Consider the following 21990-nt stretch of genomic DNA (forward strand, 5'->3'; position numbering starts at 1 on the left):
CCTCCTCTCCCCATTATCCCTTCCCTCGCCAGTACCTGTAACACTCCCTTCCTCTCTCTCGCTCCCTCTTCCTTCTCTCCCACCACCTCCCGAACCCCAACCTAATCCCATCCCTTGCCCCGACCCCCAAGCATATAACACCCCATCCCGCCCCGTACGAGTTCCAAGCTATGAATTTAGAACATGCTAACGCCTCCCAGCCCTGCCCTGCCCCGCTTACCTTTCCGGTGTGAGGGTCGGGTCTCAAGTGAAGGTGTTGCTTGCTACCTTGTTAATGAGTGTGGAGTTCACGCCGACGCCGAGCTATACGCGACGACCGAGATTCTTATAATTACTGGGGCGATAACGGGGTCTGGCGGGCTGGCGAGGAGACGCGTTGATCCGGGGAAATGTCGATGATAACGTCACCGGCACTGCAATTTGGGGCCTTCGGGGTATAATTAGCGAGGAAGAAAACAACGGCGGAAGGTTTTAAGAACGAGGCCGCGGAAGGTCGAGAACGAGGGCGGGCGATTTCTGTTATATAATTCCTCGCGAGAAAATCCTCTTGAAGGGATGGAGGAATGAAGGGAAGAGGGATGGAAAACGAGGAGGAAGCAGTTGTTAAGGAGAGAGGTGAATACGCGGAAGGTCGAGAACGAGAGCGGGCGATTTCTGTTATATCCTCGCGAGAAAATCCTTTTGATATTGTGATGGGAGATTGAAGGGATGGAGGAATGAAGGGAAGACGGATGGGAAACGAGGAAGAAGCAGTTGTTAAAGAGAGAGTTGAATACGCGAAAGGTTGAGAACGAGAGCGGGCGATTTCTGTGATATAGTTCCTCGTGAGAAAATCTTCTTGATGGGAGATTGAAGGGATGGAGGAATGAAGGGAAGACGGATGGGAAACGAGGAAGAAGCAGTTGTTAAGGAGAGAGGCGAATACGCGATGGGTTGAGAACGAGGGCCATTTTTGCTGATATAGTTCCTCGTGAGAAAGTCTTGGTATTGTGAAGGGAGACTGACGGGGTGCAGGAAGAGAGATGAAAGAAGAAGAAGAGGAAGCAGTTGATAACGAGAGAGGTGAATAAGGTATAGGAAGAGGAAGAAGGAAGAAGTGATGAAGGAAAATAAGAGTTGATAGTAGGAATTTAGGAAGAGAGATGTAAAAAAGGAAGCAGTTGATAATGAGAGAGAAAGGAATAAGATAGGAAGAAGGAGGAAGAGGAAGGAAGAATGGAGGGAAATAAAAGACTTGATAGTGAAAGTGTAGGAAGAGATGCAAAAAGAAGAGGAAGAAGTTGATAAGGAGAGAAGTGAACAAGGACAAAAGAAAAAGGAGGAGGAGGAGGAGGAGGTGGGGCGGAAAGAGAAAGAGAAATGGAAAAAGAAGAGAAAGCAGTTGATAAGGAGAAAGGTGAACATTTGAACAAGGACAAAAGAAGCAGGAGGAGGAGGAGGAGGAGGAGGAGGAAGGGAGGGAAGAAGGAAAAAAGAGTAAATGATAGAAGTATAGAGAGGGAAATGGAAAAAGAAGAGGCCGCAGTTAATAATAATAAAGGGGAATAAGATAGAAAAAGGAGAAGAAGGAGAAGGTGGGGAAGGAAGAAGGGAAAAAAAGAGTAAATAATAGAAGTGTAGAAAGAGAAATGGAAAAAGAAGAGGCCGCAGTTGATGATAATAAAGGGGAATAAGATAGAAAGAAGGAGGAGGAGGAGGAGGAGGAGGTGGGGAAGGATGGAGGGAAATCGGAGTCCTTAGTAAGAGGAACTGGCGAGAAGGATTCCTTGAGTAGGTGATGAGAAAAAGAGGAGAAAAACGTGTAGGAAAGAGGGACAAGATCACAGGTTTAATATCACGCGTGGATGCCTCGGGGGACAGTGAACTATATGAATTTTGGGGTGTTGGAACCATCTCCGGCATGCGGGGGGGAGGGGGGTATGTATGTATGTATGTATGTATGTATGTATGTCTATCTGCCTGTAATTAGTTTCTATGTCTGTCTGTCTCATTCTATCTGTCTGTGTATGTATGTATGTATGTATGTATGTATGCATGTCTTAATCCGCCTGTCAGTTAGTTTGTGTCTGTCTGTCTTTTCATTCTGTCTTTCTATGTATGTATCTCTTTGTATGTGTCTGTTTCCCTATGTGTGTGTGTGTGTGTGTGTGTGTCAGGGACGAGAGGATCGGAGAAACAAACACCCTGGCGGACGGAGACAGAAGGGAACATTAAACATCGACTGACCCGCTGATTCACTGCTATCTCGAGACACACGGGAAGCGGCGGTCGGCGGCGGGTCCTGCACGCGAGGCTGTCGTTACCTAGTCCATCTCCTCCCCTCGAAGACACAAGACTCACTCACCACGCACACACTCGATACAAAAATAATGGAGAAACACGAAACCAGACATATTTAAAGATACATATATGGGTCGGTATTCTCACGTCAACTATTTCCAAAAGTCGTAAAGGATATCAATCGAGTTATGAGTATTTTTATCAGTTTATGGAAAAAGAATGATCAGACTACAAGGACCGTGAAACTACCTCTGCAAATGCCCCAAAAAAAACTCCTATACGAAAGTCTTGTCAAACGGGTGTGCTTTTTTTTTTTTTTTTTTTTTACAACAAAGGAGGCAGCTCAAGGGCACACAAAAAAAAGAACAATAATAAAATATAAAAAAAGCCCGCTACTCGCTGCTCGCTTGGGCTCCGGAATGTTTAAATACTGTACGATATGAGCCAGATAGTTATTTAGCTAGTTAGTTAGGTAAATAGATAGTTAGATAGGTAGATAGATGGTTTGATCACACACACACACACACACACACACACACACACACACACACACACACACACACACACACACACACACACACAGTAAATCTAAAGCATTATAAAAGAGATTCATGTATATAAAACGAACAGGAATGTGTCGATTGTGGTCATGCACTGTGCCTAACTACCTACACACACACGCACACACGCACACACAGCCCGAGGTCGTCATCCCAGCTAGAACGACATCGCCAGTGTGAGGCAGAGCAGCAGCGGCGGGAAGAGAAGGTCGTTTTATTTTTCCAGCGGTCATCGTTTCGTGGTCCGCTCTCGTTGTCTTTTTTCCGCTCTCATTAGACTGTGAATAACGCTCGGGGATGTAATTGCAGCTGCTTTTTTCTCGGCCTGTTTATTTAATTAACTCTCCTTGTGCTCGTGTTTGTCTGTGCGTCTTTATTAATTGTCCACCCGCGATGCTCAGATGGGGACGATTCACGCACGAGGGGCTAACGTTGCCAGATTATCGTACTCAGAGTCTCGTATTTACCGGTTTCTGAGCCATAGCTATTGCCAAAAAAACACCAATAATTAACCATTTTAACGATAGCTATATATGAAGGCAGTTATTCGGGTCGAGGAAGCAGATTTGGGGTCGGAAATCGGCAAACATGGGAGGCTGAGTACGACAATCTGGCAACTGTCGGAGGGGCCGCTTCCCACATGCCAGCCAGGCCCAGCACTCCCAGACGCTTTCGGCTCCCATAACAAACATTATCAAAGGCCACAAAGGAGATTAGTCGGGTTCTAATGAGTGTTTCTTACGTTCATGGTGCAGAAGACTTGTCAAACTATCACTAGGCTCCTAAAACTACCATGGAAATACTAACACAACCTCTAGAATAGCCTTGTCAAACTATCGCTAGGCTCATAAAACTACCATGGAAATACTAACACAACCTCTAGAATAGCCTTGTCAAATTATCGCTAGGCTCATAAAACTACCATGGAAATCCTAACACAACCTCTAGAATAGCCTTGTCAAACTATCACTAGGCTCATAAAACTACCATGGAAATACTAACACAACCTCTAGAATAGCCTTGTCAAACTGTCACTAGGCTCCTAAAACTACCATGGAAATACTAACACAACCTCTAGAATAGCCTTGTCAAACTATCACTAGGCTCCTAAAACTACCATGGAAATACTAACACAACCTCTAGAATAGCCTTGTCAAACTGTCACTAGGCTCCTAAAACTACCCATGGAAATCCTAACACAACCTCTAGAATAGCCTTGTCAAACTATCACTAGGCTCCTAAAACTACCATGGAAATACTAACACAACCTCTAGAATAGCCTTGTCAAACTATCACTAGGCTCCTAAAACTACCCATGGAAATCCTAACACAACCTCTAGAATAGCCTTGTCAAACTATCACTAGGCTCCTAAAACTACCCATGGAAATCCTAACACAACCTCTAGAATAGCCTTGTCAAACTGTCACTAGGCTCATAAAACTACCCATGGAAATCCTAACACGACCTCTAGAATAGCCTTGTCAAACTATCACTAGGCTCCTAAAACTACCCATGGAAATACTAACACAACCTCTAGAATAGCCTTGTCAAACTATCACTAGGCTCATAAAACTACCAAGGAAATACTAACACAACCTCTAGAATAGCCTTGTCAAACTATCACTAGGCTCCTAAAACTACCCATGGAAATACTAACACAACCTCTAGAATAGCCTTGTCAAACTATCACTAGGCTCCTAAAACTACCCACGGAAATACTAACACAACCTCAAGAATAGCCTTGTCAAACTATCGCTAGGCTCCTAAAACTACCCATGGAAATACTAACACAACCTCAAGAATAGCCTTGTCAAACTATCGCTAGGCTCCTAAAACTACCAAGGAAATACTAACACAACCTCTAGAATAGCCTTGTCAAACTATTACTAGGCTCATAAAACTACCCATGGAAATACTAACACAACCTCTTGAATAGCCTTGTCAAACTATCACTAGGCTCATAAAACTACCCATGGAAATACTAACACAACCTCTAGAATAGCCTTGTCAAACTATCACTAGGCTCCTAAAACTACCCATGGAAATACCCACACAATAACCTCTACGAAAGCCTAATGAAATATGTATGTGTGAGCCCCAAAATGTTTCAGCAGATGCCTCCTTTTTTATTTTTTACGCCTATAGCGCCAGTAGGCTTTATTGAGGGGCCTGGATGGTAGTTGGCCCCACCCCGTCATGGCGCAGACAAGTGTTTATAGTGGCGCCATCTTCTCTTGCTTGCCTTGCCTCGCTCACGTAGCCCCGAGACGCGTGCTGCGGCCCCACCACCACCATCACCCACCCGGCCCCGCCATGCAAGGCTGAAGGGTGTAGTGTTGCGGGTCTCCCAAGTTCACGGTCTCCCAACAGGTTTAGGGAAGGTGGGATGAACACGCGATTACTCAGCCATGGATAGTCAAGTTAAATAATTGCCGCTCTTCCGCTGTTCGTGTGTTTGTCTGTCTGTGTGTGTATGTATGTATGTATGTATGTATGTATATATCTATCTATCTCTGTCTGTTTTTATGTGACTGTCAATTAGTGTGTGTCTGTTTGTCTGTAATTAGTCTTTTTTTTTTTATGTCTCTGTATGTAATGATTTGTTGCCTTGTCTATCTGTCTGTCTGACTCTCTCTCTCTCTCTCTCTCTCTCTCTCTCTCTCTCTCTCTCTCTCTCTCTCTCTCTCTCTCTCTCTCTCTCTCTCTGTGTGTGTGTGTGTGTGTGTGTGTGTGTTCCACCCATTAGTTTTTGCCACTAAGATGGATCACCCCCTCCCCTCCCCAATCCCTCCCCCCCTTCCCCCCTTCCCACCAGCTCCCCCCCCCCCCCCACTAGTGACCATGAAATACCGCATCTACTTAAACTATTTCCGATGTTGATGAGAAAAATAAGATAAAAAGAAAATAAAAGAAAATAAGAGAAGATAAGAAAAAGAAAAGGAAAATAAAATAAAACAAAAGAAGATAAGAAAAAGAAAAGAAAAGAAAAGAAAAGAATGTAAGATAAGGAAAATAAAAAAAATAAAAATAAAAGAAAAGAAAATAAGATAAGATAAAGAAAAGAAAATAAAAGAAAAGAAAAGAAAAAAAAGAAAAAAGAAAAGAAAATAAGAGAAGATAAGGAAAAGAAAATAAAAGAAAAAGAAAATAAAAGAAAATAAGATAAGAAAAAGAAAATAAAATAAAAAGAAAATAAAAGAAAACAACATAAGATAAGAATACGAAAAGAAAAAGAAAAGAAAAGAAAGGAAGATGAGAAAAAGAAAAGAAAAAGAAAATGGAAGAAAATAAGAAAAGAAAAAGAAAGGAAAAAGAAAAAAAAGAAAATAAGATAAGAAAAATAAAAGAAAAGAAAAATAAAAGAAAATAAGATAAGAAAAAGAAAAAAGAAAAGAAAAAGAAAATAAAAGAAAATAAGATAAGAAAAAGAAAAGAAAAAGAAAATAAAAGAAAATAAGATAAGATAAGAAAAAGAAAAGAAAAAGAAAAGAAAATAAGATAAGAAAAGAAAAGAAAAAAAGAAAAAGAAATGCCTGTAAAAACCAAAGTAGCAGATAGGCCTACGCAAATCCTTAGTGTTGAAGGAGGCCAAGGTTTCCACATTGGTTTATATATAGTCCTTCCTTTTTTTTTTTTTTTCTCTTCCGGCCAATTCATCACTTCCCGGCAAAATGTTTCCTGTGTTCTGTTCCCTCCCACTTCCTCCCTCCTTCCACCCTCTTCCACTCCCCCCTCCACCTCCATCCACTGTTTATCTGTCTCTCCGTATGTGACTCTGACCTGTTTCCTTGTCTGTCTGTCTGTCTGTCTATCTATCTGTCTGATTCTCTCTCTCTCTCCCTAACTCCCTCCCTCCTTAACCCCTATTCCATCCCTCCATCCCACTTTCTCCCCCGTTCCACCCTCTTCCACTCCCTCCACCTCCATCCACTTTCTCCCTCCTTCCACTCTCTTCCACCCCCTCCACCTCCGTCCACTTCTTTCCTCCTTCCACCCTCTTCCACCCCCTCCACCTCCATCCACTTCCTCCCGCCTTCCACCCTCTTCCACCCCCTCCACTTCCATCCCACTTCCTCCCTCCTTCCACCCCCTCCACCTCCAGCCACTTCTTCCACTTCCTCCTCCTTCCACCCCTCCACCTCCAGCCACTTCTTCCACTTCCTCCTTCTTCCACCCTCTTCCACCCCTCCACCCCTCCGTCCACTTCCTCCCCCCTTCCCCCCACCTCCACCCCACCTCCTGCCTCCCTCCCCCACCTGGATGCATTTAGCGTGGCCATGATATATATTTAAGTGACCCTCGATAAAAAGTAAGTCTAAACCATTATAGAAGAGACTCACGTGTACAAGGCGAAGACATGCAGGAATTTATCGATCGTGGTCATGCATTGTACCTAACTACCTACACACACACACACACACACACACACACACACACACACACACAGAGGCAGACAGGAAGGCAGGCAGACAGATAGGCGAGAGAGAGAGAGAGAGAGAGAGAGAGAGAGAGAGAGAGAGAGAGAGAGAGAGAGAGAGAGAGAGAGAATATTTTCAGTACATCCTGGTCAAATTTCCGGTGACACACACACACACACACACACACACACACACACACACACACACGACATATCTTTTTGGACCCGTTGCGAAAACCGACACTCCGACAATAACGAGAATCGGATGGCAAGTACGTAGGCTGTTTTTTTCCAGTTCGTCCTCACGCCTCCCCCCCCCCCCCCTCACACACACACACACACACACACACACACACACACACTCCAGCCACGCGCCTCTCACAGTGCATAACCTCTCACTCACTCACACCCCGCTAAAACTGAACATCCTTTTCACTTGTAGACCACTGATATATAGGGGTCATGTATATTGGTAGATCGAATGTGTGGTGTGCAATTTGCTGCTCAGTTTTCTACCACAATGTTTAGGTGAGGTCAGAAATGTTTGGGGTTGACTCTCCGTAATCTTTCACTCCCCCTCTTTTCGTGACGTGGATGGAGGTGGAGTGGAAGAGGGTGGAAGGGGGAGGAAGTGGATGGAGGTGGAAGTGGGTGGAAGGAGGGAGGAAGTGGATGGAGGTGGAAGTAGGTGGAAGAGGGTGGAAGGAGGGAGGAAGTGGATGGAGGTGGAAGTGGGTGGAAGGAGGGAGGAAGTGGATGAAGGTGGAGGGGTTGAAAGAGGGTGGAAGGAGGGAGGAAGTGGATGAAGGTGGAAGGGGTGAAAGAGGGTGGAAGGGGGAAGGAAGTGGATGAAGGTGGAGGGGGTGAAAGAGGGTGGAAGAGGGACATGCGCGCCCTCTTCAGTACGCAACCTCACTCTCATCCACTCTACTCTTACCAAAGCTGAAGTCCATTATCAGCCTCCCTCAACAACATACAAACCTCTCCCAGTATACGTAACCTCTCATACATTCCCCTGCCGCTAAACCTGAAGGCTCTAGTTGCTTTTATTCAACATGCACGCCTCCTCCAGTACGCAACCTCTCACTCACTCTCCTCCGCTAAACCTGGTCATTTGTCACTCACTCAACATACGCACCCTTCCCAGTATATAGCCTCTCACTCACTCTTCTCAAACTAGCCCATAAGCCTCTATGTCAATATAACCTCATATGACTGGCTCTCCCGATACTTAACCTCTCCTCACTCTTCTTTCGTTAATCTTGAAGCCTCTTATCACTCTCGCTCAACATACACATCTCTCCCAGTATATGTAACCTCTCTCTCATTTTTCTTTCACTATCCCATGAGCCTCTATGTCAATATTAACTCGTATTACTGCCTCTCCCGATACTTAACCTCTCCTCACTCTTCTTTCGTTAATCTTGAAGCCTCTTATCACTCTCTCAACATACACATCTCTCCCAGTATATGTAACCTCTCACTCTTCTCTCGCTAAACCTGAAGCCGTTCTGTAGGCACTCACGAACCAAGGTAAAGAGAATAGACAGAATAGCCCCTTCTCTTTACCTTGTCACGAACATGCACGCTTCTCAAAGTATACGTTTACACTCATTCTTTTTTTCGCTAAACTTGAAGCCGTTATGTAGACACGCAACATGCACGCCTCTCCCAGTATACATAACCTCTCTATACCTGAATCCGCTTGTCCCTCTACCTCAATATGCACGTCTCCCCCTGTACGTCACCTCTCACTCTGTCTCCTCTCGCTAAACATGAAGCCCTTTGTCACATGTACTCACGCAACATGCACGCCTCTCCCAGTATACATAACCTCTCTATACCTGTATCCGCTTGTCCCTCTACCTCAAAATGCACGTCTCCCGAGTCCCCCTGTACGTCACCTCTCACTCTGTCTCCTCTCGCTAAACATGAAGCCCTTTGGCACATGTACTCACGCAACATGCATGCCTCTCCCAGTATACATAACCTCTCTATACCTGTATCCGCTTGTCCCTCTACCTCAAAATGCACGCTTCCCCCTGTACGTCACCTCTCACTCTGTCTCCTCTCCCTAAACATGAAGCCCTTTGTCACATGCCCTCACCCCATACTCACGCCTCTCCCACTATGTAACCTCTCTGTCACTCCGCTCTCACTGAACCTGAACCCACTTGTTACTCACTCAACATCCACGCCTTTCCCGGTTGGTTTTTACTATAGTGTCAAAAGCAAAAAGAGTATTGTGAACGGAAATACCTGATAAAATAGAGGAGAATGTAGATACTGTGTTTAATAAGTACAAATAGAGTGTAGAAAGAACTCGCATACCTGGGTGTTGAGATGCCGCCAGGTAAGTTAACGCAGGAACAATATAACGAACGGAGATAATTGATAAAAGAGGAAAAATGTACATAATTCTGAAGCAAATAAAAAAGTTAAAAAAGAAAAAAAAGAAATAAAAGAAAGATATCACGTAACGAGGTGTGGAGATGCTACCAGATAACTTGACATAAAAACAATATAAAGAACGGAAATACCTGATTAGAAAAAGAAGAGGAAGAATGTCGATAATGTTAAAGTAAATATTAAAAAGTGCGGGAAAGAGCTCACGTAACAAGGTGTAGTAGTAGTAGTAGTAGTAGTAGTAGTAGTAGTAGTAGTAGTAGTAGTAGTTGTAGTAGTAGTAGGTAGTAGTAGTGAAATCCATGAAAGGGCACCAAGTTAAAAAAATATATATACAGACCCAAACACTGTCCCCTCGATGAACAGACATGGATAGGAAAAATAATAGAGAAAGTAACAATAAAGAAAGAAAAACAAAAAGGAAAACAACAGGAGGAACAATAACAACACCTACGAGTTAACAGGCGGGTGTTGACTACCACGAAAGATAATAACAGAAATTCACCTTAAACTCACAAACCTCGCTCAGCCATCCTTCAGAGAAAAAGCCAAGGACGCAGCGTGCCAGCTCCCTTAATCCCACGCTCATGCTACATCAAATTACCGGCTTCCTCGGCGTTTGGTGTTTTCTGTTCACCGCGGAGCCACGCAAAACCCGCCGTGAATTAGGGAAAACGCACAAAACATCAACAAAACATCAACAACAAGCAAGGACAACAGCAACTTCATGGGCCTGGATCCGCGAACTCCGACCCCCCGCTTCGCCGCGCCCTGCTGCCTCACGCCCTTGTCCTAGAACTGCTGGGTCGTTTGTTGTTGTTGCCTTTCACCACCTGGCTCGCGACACGCCCACTCACTCACACCCAGGAACCTGTTTTTGGAGTGTGGAGTTTAGCGACCCGTCAGTTCATTTCTCCGTTTTTCACATCCCTCTTTTAATTCCTTCTTGCTTTCCTTCCTTCTCCTTTCCATATTTCATTCCTCCTCTCTCCATTCCGTCATCCTTCCTTCCTTCCTCCGTCCTTTTTACTCCATTTCCTCCATGCTTTCTTCCTTCCTCTCTCCTATCCACACTTATTCCTCCCTGCGTCCATCCCTCCATCCTTCCTTCCTTCCTCCGTCCTTTGGTCCCTTTCCTCTGTGCTTTCTTCTTTCCTCTCTCCTATCCACACTTCATTCCTTCCTGCGTCCGTCCTTTCATCTTCTCCGTCATTCGTTCCTTCATTCCTCCCTCCTTTCCTCCCTTTCCTCCTTGCTTTCCCTCTATGTCATGAAACTATAACTATGGCGGTAACTGGTCATTTCGCTATCACGCCATTTGGCCTACACTAACGATTCCTTTCCCCTACAAGTCAAATCACCCACACTACGGACACACATTAAAAATCATACTCGTCACACTTCAGGGTCAACGAAAAGAAAACAAACAAACACAAACAAACAGGATGAGTAGCGGGCTTTTTTTCATATTTGTTTCCCTTTTTTTATGCCCTTGAACTCTCGAAATATTCACCCATCACACTCACGAAATATTCACCCATCACACTCACGAAATATTCACCCATCACACTCACGAAATATTCACCCATCACACTCACGAAATATTCAACCATCACACTCACGAAATATTCACCCATCCCACTCACGAAATATTCACCCATCCCACTCACGAAATATTCACCCATCCCACTCACGAAATATTCACCCATCACACTCACGAAATATTCACCCATCACACTCACGAAATATTCACCCATCACACTCACGAAATATTCAACCATCGCACTCACGAAATATTCAACCATCGCACTCACGAAATATTCACCCATCACACTCACGAAATATTCAACCATCGCACTCACGAAATATTCACCCATCCCACTCACGAAATATTCACCCATCACACTCACGAAATATTCAACCATCGCACTCACGAAATATTCAACCATCGCACTGAAATATTCACCCATCACACTCACGAAATATTCAACCATCGCACTCACGAAATATTCACCCATCCCACTCACGAAATATTCACCCATCACACTCACGAAATATTCAACCATCCCACTCACGAAATATTCACCCATCACACTCACGAAATATTCACCCATCCCACTCACGAAATATTCACCCATCCCACTCACGAAATATTCACCCATCACACTCACGAAATATTCACCCATCCCACTCACGAAATATTCACCCATCACACTCACGAAATATTCACCCATCCCACTCACGAAATATTCACCCATCCCACTCACGAAATATTCACCCATCACACTCACGAAATATTCACCCATCCCACTCACGAAATATTCACCCATCACACTCACGAAATATTCACCCATCCCACTCACGAAATATTCACCCATCCCACTCACGAAATATTCACCCATCACACTCACGAAATATTCACCCATCCCACTCACGAAATATTCACCCATCACACTCACGAAATATTCAACCATCGCACTCACGAAATATTCAACCATCACACTCACGAAATATTCAACCATCGCACTCTCGAAATATTCACCCATCACACTCACGAAATATTCACCCATCACACTCACGAAATATTCACCCATCACACTCACGAAATATTCACCCATCACACTCACGAAATATTCACCCATCACACTCACGAAATATTCAACCATCACACTCACGAAACATTCACCCATCACACTCACGAAACATTCACCCATCACACTCACGAAATATTCACCCATCACACTCACGAAATATTCACCCATCACACTCACGAAATATTCAACCATCACACTCACGAAACATTCACCCATCACACTCACGAAACATTCACCCATCACACTCACGAAATATTCACCCATCACACTCACGAAATATTCACCCATCACACTCACGAAATATTCAACCATCACACTCACGAAACATTCAACCATCACACTCACGAAACATTCACCCATCACACTCACGAAATATTCAACCATCACACTCACGAAACATTCACCCATCACACTCACGAAATATTCACCCATCACACTCACGAAATATTCACCCATCACACTCACGAAATATTCACCCATCACACTCACGAAATATTCAACCATCACACTCACGAAATATTCAACCATCACACTCACGAAATATTCACCCATCACACTCACGAAACATTCACCCATCACACTCACGAAATATTCAACCATCCCACTCACGAAATATTCACCCACCGCACTCACGAAATATTCAACCATCACACTCACGAAATATTCACCCACCGCACTCACGAAATATCCAACCATCGAGGTCCCACTTCAACACTAAAAGGTCAATCGATTCTTACATTTGCTTACCACCGTGGATATCAAGGTTACGCATCAAAGGGTTAGTGAAATGTACAGCTTAACCCCGAGACATGGGATCACTAAAAGGTCAATCGAGTCTTAGGTTTGGGCATATCAAGGTTACATATCAAAGGGTTAGTGAAATGTACAGCTGAATCCCGAGACTTGGCATCACTAAAAGGTCAATCGAGTCTTAGGTTTGGGCATATCAAGGTTACATATCAAAGGGTTAGTGAAATGTGCAGCTGTACCCCGAGACTTGGCATCACTAAAAGGTCAATCGATTCTTACGTTTGCTTACTCCTGGGCATATCAAGGTTACGTATCAAAGGGTTAGTGAACTGTGTATATTTTTACCTCTGAGACTTGAGATCGAAAACACGCCCCCCCCCTTCCCTCTCAAGCTCCCCTCCATGTCGTAACAGGATGGGGACTATTAAACACCCTCGGAACTATCGATTAAGTAGTATAAACATGAATTATTAGCCTATTTTCTCTATTTCTCACGAGTTTTACATTTTCCTGTTTTTTGTGTGTGTATATATTCATGGCGTTCGGGGAAATATTAATTAGTTTACTCGTCAAATTAGTCACATGGTATTTTGTTTCTTTTGTTCCCCCTCTTGCTTTTGCTGAAAACGAGGACACTGATGTAGGAGATAGATAGATAAATAGATAGATAGATGAATGGATGGATAGGCAGAGACGGACAAAGACAGATAGATAGAGAGATAGAGATTCATAGACAGCTACAAACAGACAGATAGATAGATAGACAGGCAGAAAGGCAGACACAGACAGACAGACAATACGAATAAGATCTGTGAGTTAGAGAGAGAGAGAGAGAGAGAGAGAGAGAGAGAGAGAGAGAGAGAGAGAGAGAGAGAGAGAGAGAGAGAGAGAGAGAGAGAGAGAGAGAGAGAGAGAAACGACCAATATTAATTTAGAAACACCTATGTCCCTTCAACCTTCCTTCCCTTAATTTTAAACTCCTCACTTTTTTTATCCCTTCCTCGCATTACGTCACCTCACCCAACACACGCAACAGAACACACAGCAACACTGTCAATCAGTCAGTCAACACAAGTAACACAAGTCAGTCAGTCAAACAACACAGATTCATAATAGTGTTGTCACGGCTTCTATGCAACACACACACACACACACACACACACACACACACACACACACTCAGCCCCCTCCCACACACACACACGCACTAACGCACCCCCCATACACACGCTCTCACTCCCACACACACACACTCAGCCCCCCAACACACACAAGCACTCACCCCCACACAGACACGCACTCACCCCCCCCATACACACACACACACACACACACACACACACACACACACACTCCCCCCTCCCCCACATACAACATCTAACTTCACCTCACCTCACCTATCACCTGCCGCAAATTAGACCCGACTGCAGGTGCCGAGGGGGTAATCTGCGGCCCGATCCTCTAAACACCCAGGTTAATTACACCCTCCCGTGCCTGGTAAACCGAAAAGCACGCCGCATATTTACCTAAAGGCCCATTAGTGTCACTGCGGGTCTTCTCAGCCTTTTAGAAGCCTTTTAATAGGGTAAGATGAGTCGAGGGAGTGTAGGAACGTGGGCAGGACGATTGTGTGTGTTGAGGTGGTTGGTGTGTGTGGGTTCTCGTGTTTACCTTTGAGAAATGTTTAGATTGTGTGCTTTTTGAAGAAGTGGGGACGATGTGAATAGTATTTGAGGTTTCATGACTCGTAACCTGTATTTGTCCGTTGTGAAGAAGAGGCGGAGAAGTTAACGGTATTCTAACTTTCCGTGATCTATAACCCGACTTAACTAATCCGTTGTGAGGGAGAGGCGGAGAAGTTAACGGTATTCTAACTTTCCGTGATCTATAACCCGACTTAACTAATCCGTTGTGAGGGAGAGGCGGAGAAGTTAACGGTATTCTAACTTTCCGTGATCTATAACCCGACTTTACTAAACCGTTGTGAGGGAGAGGCGGAGAAGTTAACGGTATTCTAACTTTCCGTGATCTATAACCCGACTTTACTAAACCGCTGTGAGGGAGAGGCGGAGGAGGAAACAGCATAATCTTTAAATCTTAGGTGATCCATAATCCGTGTTTACTTGTCCTTTGTGAAGAAATGGCGACGAAGCAAACAGTATTATAACTTCGCGCGATCCATGACCCGTATTTACATATCCTTGTGAAGAAGGGGAGACGAGGTAAATAACATGAGAAAGAGATAGTATTATATTATTCTGAGGTCCGTGGCACGTATTTACTGACCCGCTGTAAAAAAGAGACGAAAAAGCAAACAGCATGAAGATAATAAAAATAATGGAAGATTCGGCAGTTCTGTGTCCTGGGGGAAGGTGCAGAACACGACCCATGACCAAGGACACGGAGATGAGCACCGAGGCCAGGCGTTAGTGAATGAATATACAGCAGAGGAGACAGTGAAAGGGCGTAAAGAGAGAGAGAGAGAGAGAGAGAGAGAGAGAGAGAGAGAGAGAGTATGAAACGAAAAAAAAACGAACGTGCAACCACAGGGTCAGTCTCTCTCTCTCTCTCTCTCTCTCTCTCTCTCTCTCTCTCTCTCTCTGTGGTTACGTAACATGATTTTTTCGTCCGTATACAGACAAACAATTAAAGGAAACACGCGTGGAACAATCAAGACGAGATACCAATCTTTCTTTTGTTTCCTGTTTATTTTTTCCTTTATTGTCCGAGCGTGTTAATTTTTTTCCCCTGCCGTCCTTGCAAGGCTGGTGGCTCGTCTCATCCTTCCGTCCGTTAACCTATTCTTCCTGTTTTTCCTCTTGTTTTTCTTTCGTATCCACATCCCTCTCCTCCTCCTCGTACCCCTGTTCTTCATCCTTATTCTCCTTATCCTTATCCTGCTTCTAATTCTTTTCTTCGTCCTTCTCATTATCCTATTCGTCTTTGTTCTTCTTCCTCTTCATCATCATCCTAATCGTTATCCTAATCCTAATCCCTATTTTTCTTCTCCTCTTCATCATCATCCTAATCGTTATCCTAATCCTAATCCCTATTTTTCTTCTCTTCTTCATCATCATCCTAATCGTTATCCTAATCCTAATCCTTATCTTTCTTCTCCTCCTCCTCCTCCTCCTCATCATCATCATCATCCCGCTTCTCATCCTCTTCGTCCTTCTTTTTCTTTTCATTCTGTTCTTCTTCTGTCTTGTTCATCTTCTTCACCTCCTCTTCATTCTCCTCCTCCTAATCCTAATCGCTATCCTAATCCCTATCTTTCTTCTCCTCCTCATCCTCATCCTTCTCCTCCTCTTCGTCCTGTTCTCCTTCTGTCTTGCTCATATTCTTCACCTCCTCTTCATTCTCCTTCTCCTATTCCTAATCGCTATCCTAATCCTCCTATTCCTCCACAATCCTAACCCTTCATCCTAATCCTCTTATTCTGATCCTTAACTTGTATTGTTTTGTTCCTTCATCATTATCTTCATCACCATAATCACCATCACCACCACAATAACAAAACACACTGGTCACCACTACCACCATCATCCCCCAGCACCGTCATCATCACCATCACCATCATCATCATCATCGCTACATATCCCCTTCAGATACTCAGTACAAAAAAAAGGAGGGAAAAACGATGGTGCTATATGGTGTGACGGTTTTACTAAGGCAGTGGTGCGTCACGCTGAAAACAACTGCCGTGCGACTGTTACATGATGCACTACAGCGAGCGGCGGGGAGGAGGTGGAGAACGGTGACAGGGAAGAGGACGAGGATGGAGACGAAAAGATGAGAAAGAGAACGATGATGGAAAAAAAAAGGACGAGAACGACGAAGGAAAAATAGAGGACAAATATGACGAAGGAAGAGAAAAGGACGAGAACGACGAAGGAAAAATAGAGGATAAATATGACGAAGGAAGAGAAAAGGACGAGAATGACGAAGGAAAAATAGAGGATAAATATGACGAAGGAAGAGAAAAGGACGAGAATGACGAAGGAAAAAAAAAGAGGACAAATATGACGAAGGAAGAGAAAAGGACGAGAACGGCGAAGAGGATTTACATAGATTTACATAGAAAATCAGACCACACAGACCCCATGGTCCAGACTAGGTGGTCTGTCCTTAAACCTAAGTGATTTTACATTAATCAGATGGCTCCAAAACGTTGCATTTCACTCTAGTTAATTTTAGGTTGAAGGAAGTGACGGTCGAGCTTGTTTTTTAAAGGAGTCAATCGTGTTACACTGGACCACTGAAGGTGGGAGCTTATTCCATTCTCGCACTACAACGTTGGTGAAGAAAAATTTGGTGCAGTCTGAATTTACTGGTCTACATTTGAATTTTGTGCCATTGTTCCTCGTTCGCAAAGTGTCATCGATCATAAACAATGTTGATCTGTTTACATTCGTGAAACCATTAAGTATTTTAAAACATTCGATCAGTTTTCCTCGGAGGCGACGTTTCTCAAGAGAGAACATGTTAAGGGTGGAAAGCCTTTCTTCGTAAGATTTGTTGCGCAAGAACAAGGGGATGACAACGATGAAGTTAAACAACAACAACAACAACAACGTGAAGCCCCCCCCCCACTCCCTCCCTTCCCGGCCATGATCTGCTACGGAGGTAAAAATTATGGAATGTAGCAAAAAAAAAAAAAACATGAAAAAAATTGCATCCATTAATTAAGAGAACTGTGGCTGAGTTTGCATCCAACCTTTCTTATATAACCCCAGCATGCGTCTCTCTCTCTCTCTCTCTCTCTCTCTCTCTCTCTCTCTCTCTCTCTCTCTCTCTCTCTCTCTCTCTCTCTCTCTCTCTTCCTCCTCTTCCTCGTATTCCTCTTTTTCCTCTTCTCTCCTTCCATTCCTCGCCCTTCTTCCCTTTTAACCCTCATCTCGTCTCGTCTCGTCTAGTCTCTCTCTCTCTCTCTCTCTCTCTCTCTCTCTCTCTCTCTCTCTCTCTCTCTCTCTCTCTCTTCCATTCCTCGCCCTTCTTCCCTTTTAACCCTCATCTCGTCTCGTCTCGTCTCTCTCTCTCTCTCTCTCTCTCTCTCTCTCTCTCTCTCTCTCTCTCTCTCTCTGCAAGTCTTCTTCCTCCTCTTCCTCGTATTCCTCTTTTTCCTCTTCTCTCCTTCCATTCCTCGCCCTTCTTCCCTTTTAACCCTCATCTCGTCTCGTCTCTCGTCTCTCTCTCTCTCTCTCTCTCTCTCTCTCTCTCTCTCTCTCTCTCTCTCTCTCTCTCTCTCTCTCTCTCTCTCTCTCTCTCTCTCTCTCTCTCTCTCTCTCTCTCTCTCCTTTTTCTTCACTCCTATTATGCCATTCCCTTTTTAATTCCTTTCACTCTCAGCTCTCTCCCTTCCTTCCTCCCTTCCTTCCTTCCTCTTTTTCTTTAGTTTCCTCTCCCTCCGTCCTTCACCTCCCTCCTGCCTTATCTATGCAGTCATCTCACTCTCCCTCCCTCCCTCTCTCTCTCTCTCTCTCTCTCTCTCTCTCTCTCTCTCTCTCTCTCTCTCTCTCTCTCTCTCTCTCTCTCTCTCTCTCTCTCTCTCTCTCTCTCTCTCTCTCTCTCTCTCTATCTATCTATCTACCTCTCTATCTATCTATCATTCCAGAACCTTTTACTATATCCACAACCAATTCAGAAGCTACAAAAAATATCCATCTTATACTTAGGATGTCTTGCATGGAATTCTCTCCCTCAAAAAAATAAAAATAAAATAAAGAACAACGTATCCTTGAATATAAAAAAAAGCAAAACAGTTTATTATGTGCATGTCGAGAGAGGATATGCGTGTAGACAAGTCCATGATTTTGCCTGGTATGTAACTTTGCGTGTGAATGGATGAAGTGCAAAGATATGAGGTAGTATATCAGGGATTGGTGTTATTATAGATGGGCTGCGAAAGTAACAAAATGGCGACCCAGGAATTGTAAAAGAGAGGCAGAGGAGGGACAAGCAGAGGGAGGCCCAGGTGGAGAGAGACGAAATTGAGAGTATTTGCTGGAGCAGGATGGAGTAGGTACGCCTAATATCAGAGAGTGAGAGATGGAGAACGTTGGGAAAGGCCTTTGTTCTGCAGTGGGATAGTGATGGCTGAAGATGATGATGATGATGATGATGATGATGATGATGATGGTGATGATGTAGTACGCCTAATATCAGAGAAAGAGAGAGATGGAGAACGTTGGGAAAGGCCTTTGTTCTGCAGTGGGATAGTGATGGCTGAAGATGATGATGATGATGATGATGATGATGGTGATGATGATGTAGCACGCCTAATATCAGAGTGAGAGGTGGAGAACGTTGGGAAAGGCCTTTGTTCTGCAGTGGGATAGTGATGGTTGAGAATAATGATGATGATGATGATGATGATGATGATGACGAGTGTACTTTGGGAACTTTAGAACTTTGAGAACTTTAGACATTATTAACGAAAGCTTTACCTTGATACATAAATTATTTTTCATTAATATTTATGATGATTGTTGTTAATTGGCAAATAAACCCTTTTGACTTTGACAGACAGATAAACAGATACAGACAGAGACGGACAGACAGACAGGCAGACAGACAGACAGACGAACAGACAAACACATAAATACGACCGACTGATGGTGGAATATGTGGAGAGAGACAGACAGACAGACAGACAGACAGATAAATAGATATGATTGATGGTGGAATAAGTAGATAGACAGACAAACAGACAGACGGACAGATAGATAAGACTGATGATGGAATAGACAGAGACAGACAGACAGACAGATAGACAGACAGACAGACAAAGAGGCAGGTATGACTGACGGCTGCATAGGCAATTAGACAGACAGACAGACAGACAGGCAGGTATGACCGATGGCTGCACAAGTTATTAGACAGACAAACAGACAGACAAAGAGGCAGGTATGACTGATGGCTGCACAGGTAATTAGACAGACAGACAGACAGACAGACAGACAGACAAAGAGGCAGGTATGACTGATGGCTGCACAGGTAATTAGACAGACAGACAGACAGACAGACAAAGAGGCAGGTATGATTGACTGATGGCTGCATAGGTAATTAGACAGACAGACAGACAGACAGGTGTGAGTATGTGACTGACCATTAATAGTTCCTCCTGTCAGATTCCTCATTGTTCTAGTGGTGACACAATCGCGCGGGACACCTCTTTATATCAATCTGTAATCCTTGCGTACTCCTCCAATACACATTAAATAATATATCCTACAGTACCTTATTATCCTTCCATTGTCATTGTTATCCCACGTTCTTAATCCACCAATCCTTCAATCCCTACCAAAAAACATATCCTACATACATCTCGTCATCCCTTCACAGTCATCCTTATCCCAATCCATTCATCAGCCAGTCTTTACACGTTGAAGAATATATCCTACAGTATCCCATTATCCTTCAACTATCATTCGTCCGCCGGGCTTGTAATCCTTCTATTCCTATACACGCTAAAAAACATATCCTATACCTTTTCATTATCCCTCCACGATCATTCTTATCCAACTCACTGATCCTTCATTCCCTACCAAGAACATATCCTATACCTCTTCATTATCCCTCCACGATCATTCTTATCCAACTCACTGATCCTTCAATCCCTACCAAGAACATATCCTATACCTCTTCATTATCCCTCCACTGTCATTCTTATCCCACGCCATCAGTCCTTCTATCCCTACACGCTGAAGAACATATCCTATACCTCTTCCTTATCCCTCCACTGTCATTCTTATCCCACGCCATCAATCCTTCAATCCCTACACGCTGAAGAACATATCCTATACCTCTTCCTTATCCCTCCACTGTCATTCTTATCCTACGCCATCAATCCTTCAATCCCTACACGCTGAAGAACATATCCTATACCTCTTTCTTATCCCTTCACTGTCATTCTTATCTCACACCATCAATCCTTCAATCCCTACACGCTGAAGAACATATCCTATACCTCTTCCTTATCCCTTCACTGTCATTCTTATCCTACACCATCAATCCTTCTATCCCTACACGCTGAAGAACATATCCTATACCTCTTCCTTATCCCTTCACTGTCATTCTTATCCTACACCATCAATCCTTCAATCCCTACACGCTGAAGAACATATCCTATACCTCTTCCTTATCCCTTCACTGTCATTCTTATCCCACACCATCAATCCTTCTATCCCTACACGCTGAAGAGCACATCCTACTCTTCATCCTCTTCCCGCTATCATTTTTATCCAACGCCCCTAATCCTTCAATCTGGTACCGTTTCAGAGCATGTCCTACATCTAGTCATCCTTCCACTACTATTTTTATTCCACGTCCATAATCCTTCAGTTCCTACGCGCTCCACACTCACATCACGGTTCTTCAAAGCATACGGGTCGCGATAGCCTATCACTACGGATGACAAGTCTTTTTCTTCACAAAACACTAACGAAACACGAGACGGCTCTTTTGGTACACTGTCGAGCAGCTGGCAAAGAGGTCATCAGGGTACACTGCTTAAAACAAAACCAAAAGGGAAAAAGTGGGTTGTTTTTTTTTGTTTTTGTTTTTTTATCGCATCTCCGTCTATCACACACTCGCGGTTATTTATTTGTTTTTGTTGTCGCTTTTGTTTCAGTCGATCTCCCCTCCTTCCCTTTGTCCCATTTGTGTTCAGCGCGAGAGAGAGGCGACTAACGACCATTGGACCCTAACACCTCGTCTTTCCCTCATCATCTGTTATCTGTTTATCATTGCTGTCGCTTTTGTTTTAGTCATCCACCCCTTGCCTGTCACCTCATCGTCCCTTCCCTTCGTCCCATTTGTGTTCAGCGTAAGAGAGAGAGAGGCGACTAACGACCATTGGACCCTAACACCTCGTCATTTCAACAACCCATTCAGTAGTTTAACATCTCCGCCAGTGGCATGTATCCACAGCCCGCACAGACAGACAGACAGCGTGGTAGAAAGGCGACTATAGACCATTGG

General features: G+C 43.9%; 1 protein-coding gene across 2 annotated transcripts in view; it reads right to left on the minus strand.

The window, feature by feature from the left end:
- LOC127009602 (MAM and LDL-receptor class A domain-containing protein 1-like) overlaps positions 1–21990 on the minus strand; it is a 74479-nt gene that overhangs the window by 51775 nt on the left and 714 nt on the right. The gene's annotated exons all lie outside the window — the stretch shown is intronic.

Source organism: Eriocheir sinensis, chromosome 41 (genome assembly GCF_024679095.1).
Source record: "Eriocheir sinensis breed Jianghai 21 chromosome 41, ASM2467909v1, whole genome shotgun sequence".
NCBI lineage: Eukaryota > Metazoa > Arthropoda > Malacostraca > Decapoda > Varunidae > Eriocheir > Eriocheir sinensis.